The following is a 7,155-nucleotide window of genomic DNA, read 5'->3' as shown; positions in this document are numbered from 1 at the left end:
CATGCTGCAGTGCCTGAGAAACGACCGCCGCATCGACCACATTCTCAACATGTCTGATTATTGGGTGTTCACCCTCCTCGATCCTCGCTACCGGGACAACGTAGAAAGCCTCATCACACCGTTGAACCGGGAGCGAAAAATGCGGGAGTACCAAGACACACTGGTCAGTTCCATCATCTTCTCCATTCCAACTGAGAGAAGTGCTGCTAGTGCATTCCAAAGCAGCTCAGTGCGTCCAGGCAGTGGTGGAGGCTCTGCACAAAGAGGGAGCAGAAGCAGTGCCTCTGCCCAAGGCAAGACCAGTATGGCCGAACTGTGGCACAGTTTTCTGTGCCCGTCACAAAAGTCTACACCATCACAGACGGCTCCAGTCAGCAGGAGGCAACGGTTCCGTCAGATGGTGACAGACTACATGTCTTGCCCTCTTGCTGTACTCCCAGACGGCTCTTCCCCTTTCAAGTTTTGGGTCTCAAAGCTGGATACATGGCCAGAGCTAAGCCAGTATGCATTGGAGGTGCTGTCTTGCCCTGCGGCCAGTGTATTATCGGAACGTGTCTTTAGTGCTGCAGGTGGTGTACTAACTGACCGTCGCATGTGACTATCCTCCGATAACGTTGACCGGCTTACTTTCCTGAAAATGAACAAGGCCTGGATCTCGCAGGAATTTGCCACTCCTCCTCCTGATTAAATAATTAGGTCACTGTATACGTTATCCAGGTCTCCTGTTGTGTTCATCTTTCTACCACCTGAACTTAAATTCCTGGGCTCCAACACCGCCAGTTGAGGTTCAGATGTGCCGTCTGCACAGTCAAAACATACGACCCAGTGTTATTGGGTTTGAGTAACGTCAGCTGATCCCCAGCTGTGTAGCCGGCAATGTGTCATGCGACCGCCACGCTGACACAACAACTGAAATGTAAGGGAATCTGTCCCCCCCCCCCCAAGGCGTTTGTTACTGAAAGAGCCACCTTGTGCAGCAGTAATGCTGCACAAGGAAAAAGGTAGCTATTTTGGTTTTGCTCCTTGCACACGCAAAACTTAACACTTATAAAATGTGTCCACTGATACCGTAAAACCGTCCCGGAGGTGGGACTTTCCTTCGTAATATGACGCAGCACAGCCGTCATTCCTACCCCCCCGGCGCCGCGCCCCGGCTCCTCAGCGTTGTTTGATTCCGTCCCGGAGCCTGCGCTGTTATGTTATCCCGTGGCCAGGCACACTTAGCGCTGCCCGTCTTCTGGCATCATTTGGTGTCAGGCTGGCTGCGCCTGTGCGGCCACGCTGGCCGAGAGCCCGCCTCGCAGTGTCTTCTGATTTAATCCCACTGGGGGCCTGGGATCTATGGACATGCGCAGTGCATATCTGAACCTCCACCTCTCACTCATCTCCCTATGGCTTCTTCAGACTGTTCAGTGTCAGCTGGTCCCTAATAGCATGCCACGGCCGTGACACCGCACAGTCTGAAAAAGAAGCCGTAGGGAGGGGAGTGAGAGGCGAGGATATGCACTGCGCATGGCCATGGATCCCAGGCCCCCAGTGGGATTACATCAGAAGACACTGCGAGGCGGGCTCTCGGCCAGCGCGGCCGCACAGGCGCAGCCAGCCTGACACCAAATGATGTCAGAAGATGGGCAGCGCTAAGTGTGCCTGGCCACGGGATAACATAACAGCGCAGGCTCCGGGACGGAATCAAACAACGCTGAGGAGCCGGGGCACGGCGGCGGGCGGGTAGTAATGATGGCTGTGCTGCGTCATATTACGAAGGAAAGTCCCACCTCCGGGACGGTTTCACGGCTTCAGGGGACACATTTTAAAAGTGTTTAGTTCTGTGTTTGCAAGGAGCATGATGAAAAGAGCCACCTTTTCCTTTTGCATCTTTTGTGCTGCACAAGCTGGCTCTTTCAGCTACAAACGCCTTGGGGGGGGGGTTAAAGGTTCCCTTTCGACTTTCTCAGGCTTCGGCCTACATTGTGTTCCTCTGCTTTTCCACCTGCCCCTGGGCTCCAACACCGCTAGTTGCCGTCCAGAAGTGCTGTACGCACAGTCAACAGTCGCTCCTCTGTTATTGGGGTTCAGTAACGTCAGCTGTTCCCCTGCTGTGTGTGTGGCAATCCCTCCTACCTCCTCCAACCTCCTCCTCCTCCACCTGTCCCTGGGCTCCAACACCGCCAGTTGCCGTCCAGAAGTGCTGTACGCACAGTCAACAGTCCCTCCTCTGTTATTGGGGTTCAGTAACGTCAGCTGTTCCCCTGCTGTGTGTGTGGCAATCCCTCCTACCTCCTCCAACCTCCTCCAACCTCCTCCTCCTCCACCTGTCCCTGGGCTCCAACACCGCCAGTTGCCGTCCAGAAGTGCTGTACGCACAGTCAACAGTCCCTCCTCTGTTATTGGGGTTCAGTAACGTCAGCTGTTCCCCTGCTGTGTGTGTGGCAATCCCTCCTACCTCCTCCAACCTCCTCCAACCTCCTCCTCCTCCACCTGTCCCTGGGCTCCAACACCGCCAGTTGCCGTCCAGAAGTGCTGTACGCACAGTCAACAGTCCCTCCTCTGTTATTGGGGTTCAGTAACGTCAGCTGTTCCCCTGCTGTGTGTGTGGCAATCCCTCCTACCTCCTCCAACCTCCTCCAACCTCCTCCTCCTCCACCTGTCCCTGGGCTCCAACACCGCCAGTTGCCGTCCAGAAGTGCTGTACGCACAGTCAACAGTCCCTCCTCTGTTATTGGGGTTCAGTAACGTCAGCTGTTCCCCTGCTGTGTGTGTGGCAATCCCTCCTACCTCCTCCAACCTCCTCCAACCTCCTCCTCCTCCACCTGTCCCTGGGCTCCAACACCGCCAGTTGCCGTCCAGAAGTGCTGTACGCACAGTCAACAGTCCCTCCTCTGTTATTGGGGTTCAGTAACGTCAGCTGTTCCCCTGCTGTGTGTGTGGCAATCCCTCCTACCTCCTCCAACCTCCTCCAACCTCCTCCTCCTCCACCTGTCCCTGGGCTCCAACACCGCCAGTTGCCGTCCAGAAGTGCTGTACGCACAGTCAACAGTCCCTCCTCTGTTATTGGGGTTCAGTAACATCAGCTGTTCCCCTGCTGTGTGTGTGGCAATCCCTCCTACCTCCTCCAACCTCCTCCAACCTCCTCCTCCTCCACCTGTCCCTGGGCTCCAACACCGCCAGTTGCCGTCCAGAAGTGCTGTACGCACAGTCAACAGTCCCTCCTCTGTTATTGGGGTTCAGTAACGTCAGCTGTTCCCCTGCTGTGTGTGTGGCAATCCCTCCTACCTCCTCCAACCTCCTCCAACCTCCTCCTCCTCCACCTGTCCCTGGGCTCCAACACCGCCAGTTGCCGTCCAGAAGTGCTGTACGCACAGTCAACAGTCCCTCCTCTGTTATTGGGGTTCAGTAACGTCAGCTGTTCCCCTGCTGTGTGTGTGGCAATCCCTCCTACCTCCTCCAACCTCCTCCAACCTCCTCCTCCTCCACCTGTCCCTGGGCTCCAACACCGCCAGTTGCCGTCCAGAAGTGCTGTACGCACAGTCAACAGTCCCTCCTCTGTTATTGGGGTTCAGTAACGTCAGCTGTTCCCCTGCTGTGTGTGTGGCAATCCCTCCTACCTCCTCCAACCTCCTCCAACCTCCTCCTCCTCCACCTGTCCCTGGGCTCCAACACCGCCAGTTGCCGTCCAGAAGTGCTGTACGCACAGTCAACAGTCCCTCCTCTGTTATTGGGGTTCAGTAACGTCAGCTGTTCCCCTGCTGTGTGTGTGGCAATCCCTCCTACCTCCTCCAACCTCCTCCAACCTCCTCCTCCTCCACCTGTCCCTGGGCTCCAACACCGCCAGTTGCCGTCCAGAAGTGCTGTACGCACAGTCAACAGTCCCTCCTCTGTTATTGGGGTTCAGTAACGTCAGCTGTTCCCCTGCTGTGTGTGTGGCAATCCCTCCTACCTCCTCCAACCTCCTCCAACCTCCTCCTCCTCCACCTGTCCCTGGGCTCCAACACCGCCAGTTGCCGTCCAGAAGTGCTGTACGCACAGTCAACAGTCCCTCCTCTGTTATTGGGGTTCAGTAACGTCAGCTGTTCCCCTGCTGTGTGTGTGGCAATCCCTCCTACCTCCTCCAACCTCCTCCAACCTCCTCCTCCTCCACCTGTCCCTGGGCTCCAACACCGCCAGTTGCCGTCCAGAAGTGCTGTACGCACAGTCAACAGTCCCTCCTCTGTTATTGGGGTTCAGTAACATCAGCTGTTCCCCTGCTGTGTGTGTGGCAATCCCTCCTACCTCCTCCAACCTCCTCCAACCTCCTCCTCCTCCACCTGTCCCTGGGCTCCAACACCGCCAGTTGCCGTCCAGAAGTGCTGTACGCACAGTCAACAGTCCCTCCTCTGTTATTGGGGTTCAGTAACGTCAGCTGTTCCCCTGCTGTGTGTGTGGCAATCCCTCCTACCTCCTCCAACCTCCTCCAACCTCCTCCTCCTCCACCTGTCCCTGGGCTCCAACACCGCCAGTTGCCGTCCAGAAGTGCTGTACGCACAGTCAACAGTCCCTCCTCTGTTATTGGGGTTCAGTAACGTCAGCTGTTCCCCTGCTGTGTGTGTGGCAATCCCTCCTACCTCCTCCAACCTCCTCCAACCTCCTCCTCCTCCACCTGTCCCTGGGCTCCAACACCGCCAGTTGCCGTCCAGAAGTGCTGTACGCACAGTCAACAGTCCCTCCTCTGTTATTGGGGTTCAGTAACGTCAGCTGTTCCCCTGCTGTGTGTGTGGCAATCCCTCCTACCTCCTCCAACCTCCTCCAACCTCCTCCTCCTCCACCTGTCCCTGGGCTCCAACACCGCCAGTTGCCGTCCAGAAGTGCTGTACGCACAGTCAACAGTCCCTCCTCTGTTATTGGGGTTCAGTAACGTCAGCTGTTCCCCTGCTGTGTGTGTGGCAATCCCTCCTACCTCCTCCAACCTCCTCCAACCTCCTCCTCCTCCACCTGTCCCTGGGCTCCAACACCGCCAGTTGCCGTCCAGAAGTGCTGTACGCACAGTCAACAGTCCCTCCTCTGTTATTGGGGTTCAGTAACGTCAGCTGTTCCCCTGCTGTGTGTGTGGCAATCCCTCCTACCTCCTCCAACCTCCTCCAACCTCCTCCTCCTCCACCTGTCCCTGGGCTCCAACACCGCCAGTTGCCGTCCAGAAGTGCTGTACGCACAGTCAACAGTCCCTCCTCTGTTATTGGGGTTCAGTAACGTCAGCTGTTCCCCTGCTGTGTGTGTGGCAATCCCTCCTACCTCCTCCAACCTCCTCCAACCTCCTCCTCCTCCACCTGTCCCTGGGCTCCAACACCGCCAGTTGCCGTCCAGAAGTGCTGTACGCACAGTCAACAGTCCCTCCTCTGTTATTGGGGTTCAGTAACGTCAGCTGTTCCCCTGCTGTGTGTGTGGCAATCCCTCCTACCTCCTCCAACCTCCTCCAACCTCCTCCTCCTCCACCTGTCCCTGGGCTCCAACACCGCCAGTTGCCGTCCAGAAGTGCTGTACGCACAGTCAACAGTCCCTCCTCTGTTATTGGGGTTCAGTAACGTCAGCTGTTCCCCTGCTGTGTGTGTGGCAATCCCTCCTACCTCCTCCAACCTCCTCCAACCTCCTCCTCCTCCACCTGTCCCTGGGCTCCAACACCGCCAGTTGCCGTCCAGAAGTGCTGTACGCACAGTCAACAGTCCCTCCTCTGTTATTGGGGTTCAGTAACGTCAGCTGTTCCCCTGCTGTGTGTGTGGCAATCCCTCCTACCTCCTCCAACCTCCTCCAAACTCCTCCTCCTCCACCTGTCCCTGGGCTCCAACACCGCCAGTTGCCGTCCAGAAGTGCTGTACGCACAGTCAACAGTCCCTCCTCTGTTATTGGGGTTCAGTAACGTCAGCTGTTCCCCTGCTGTGTGTGTGGCAATCCCTCCTACCTCCTCCAACCTCCTCCAACCTCCTCCTCCTCCACCTGTCCCTGGGCTCCAACACCGCCAGTTGCCGTCCACAAGTGCTGTATGCACAGTCAACAGTCCCTCCTCTGTTATTGGGGTTCAGTAACGTCAGCTGTTCCCCTGCTGTGTGTGTGGCAATCCCTCCTACCTCCTCCAACCTCCTCCAACCTCCTCCTCCTCCACCTGTCCCTGGGCTCCAACACCGCCAGTTGCCGTCCAGAAGTGCTGTACGCACAGTCAACAGTCCCTCCTCTGTTATTGGGGTTCAGTAACGTCAGCTGTTCCCCTGCTGTGTGTGTGGCAATCCCTCCTACCTCCTCCAACCTCCTCCAACCTCCTCCTCCTCCACCTGTCCCTGGGCTCCAACACCGCCAGTTGCCGTCCAGAAGTGCTGTACGCACAGTCAACAGTCCCTCCTCTGTTATTGGGGTTCAGTAACGTCAGCTGTTCCCCTGCTGTGTGTGTGGCAATCCCTCCTACCTCCTCCAACCTCCTCCAACCTCCTCCTCCTCCACCTGTCCCTGGGCTCCAACACCGCCAGTTGCCGTCCAGAAGTGCTGTACGCACAGTCAACAGTCCCTCCTCTGTTATTGGGGTTCAGTAACGTCAGCTGTTCCCCTGCTGTGTGTGTGGCAATCCCTCCTACCTCCTCCAACCTCCTCCAACCTCCTCCTCCTCCACCTGTCCCTGGGCTCCAACACCGCCAGTTGCCGTCCAGAAGTGCTGTACGCACAGTCAACAGTCCCTCCTCTGTTATTGGGGTTCAGTAACGTCAGCTGTTCCCCTGCTGTGTGTGTGGCAATCCCTCCTACCTCCTCCAACCTCCTCCAACCTCCTCCTCCTCCACCTGTCCCTGGGCTCCAACACCGCCAGTTGCCGTCCAGAAGTGCTGTACGCACAGTCAACAGTCCCTCCTCTGTTATTGGGGTTCAGTAACGTCAGCTGTTCCCCTGCTGTGTGTGTGGCAATCCCTCCTACCTCCTCCAACCTCCTCCAACCTCCTCCTCCTCCACCTGTCCCTGGGCTCCAACACCGCCAGTTGCCGTCCAGAAGTGCTGTATGCACAGTCAACAGTCCCTCCTCTGTTATTGGGGTTCAGTAACGTCAGCTGTTCCCCTGCTGTGTGTGTGGCAATCCCTCCTACCTCCTCCAACCTCCTCCAACCTCCTCCTCCTCCACCTGTCCCTGGGCTCCAACACCGCCAGTTG

Source organism: Ranitomeya variabilis, chromosome 2, assembly GCF_051348905.1.
Source record: "Ranitomeya variabilis isolate aRanVar5 chromosome 2, aRanVar5.hap1, whole genome shotgun sequence".
Taxonomy (NCBI): Eukaryota; Metazoa; Chordata; class Amphibia; order Anura; family Dendrobatidae; genus Ranitomeya; species Ranitomeya variabilis.
This window is presented reverse-complemented; position numbering follows the sequence as displayed.